Here is a 1623-nt window from a genome sequence, read left to right on the forward strand (position 1 = left end):
TAGTTTATTAAGAATTTTTTTATAATTGAGAATCTTTTATCATAATGAAACTTTTTATTTTTTTACGTAATGAAAAATAGGTTTTTAAAAAGTATTATAATATCATCAATTTTGAATACTTATAAATATACACTCAAAAAAATATTTAAATACAAATCACTTATGAATGCTAACTTACATCAATTAATCATAAATTGTATAATGAATCAATAATATTAAAAGTCAATTAACTATTACAATGATATTATTTTATTCAAAAAATAATATTAAATACCTTAAAAAAGTCTCCTTCTATTCTATTTGATACATCATGCCAATAAATCATCATTTAAAAAAAATAATACACATATTTAATTCATCGAACTTATATCTCTACGAAACAAATATACAAATTCCATGAGAAATCATGAAGATTATGAAAAAAAAATAAACAATCTAATTCCTGTATATGTTTTAACAAACAAAATTCAGTAAAAGAAAATCTCTATGTGCAATTATTACCTGGTAACTTTTAAAATTCCTAAGTAAGTTATTTGATGATTTTAAGCAAATTTTTTCATAAAAGTATTCAAATAAACTTGTAAAGTTAATATGAAAGAGAAAATTATTATTTGACTTTTTTAAAATTTAATTTTTATTTTATTCTTTTATTCTATATTATATGATATTTTAACTTCTCATACAATTAAACACCAATATATATTATCTCATCCCAAATTTATAAAATACAAGTAATAATTAATTGAATTGTCTATTTTAGTTCAATATATGCATATTATATGATATTAATATACTTATAAATAAAGATCAAAATTTCATTTTTCTAATATAAATATTGTTCACTTTCTATTTTATTTTATTTTTTAAAAAAAGATATTGTAAATATGTATGGATTTCAAAGCACCTAATTAATTGATCTTTAATATTATTGATCTATTATATAATATATGATTAATTGATATAAGTTGACATTCCTGAGTGATTTATACATCAATATTTCTTTTCTTTGAATATATGTGCTTATCTTATTCAAAATTGATGACATTATGGTAACTTTTAAAAATTATTCTTCATCGCATAAAAAATAATTATGACAAAAGATTCTTAAGTATGAAAATTTATTTTTAATAAACTAGTATATATTTTTAAAAAAATAGTATGGTCGTTATTTCAGTTAAATGTGTTTGATAAATTAAATTAGTCTATTATTTTAAAAAAAAGACTTTAATGATGTGTCATGCCAACTAGGAGAGAGTGAGACTCTTGGAGTATCAAGTAGGTTTGACATAAGAAACAAATAATTGAAAATTACTTTAAAACATGGTGACAAATCAAATTAGTCATGCACATGGTTGATAAATTATATCTTGCTAAAAAATAATGCTAACACATTGTAGAATAACCGAAAGTTTGAGACTAACAGAACTAAAAATATGAAATTAAATTTTAGTAAGTCAAGAACTTTATATACATGTCACGACCCAAAACCGAGCCGCGACTGGCACCCACACTTACCCTCCTATGTGAGCGAACCAACCAATCTAAACCCTAACATTTCAATTTAATATCAACAGAAAGTAATGCGGAAGACTTAAACTCATTAATAAAAACCAATTCAATAAC

This window comes from Solanum pennellii, chromosome 1 (assembly GCF_001406875.1).
Source record: "Solanum pennellii chromosome 1, SPENNV200".
Classification (NCBI taxonomy): Eukaryota; Viridiplantae; Streptophyta; class Magnoliopsida; order Solanales; family Solanaceae; genus Solanum; species Solanum pennellii.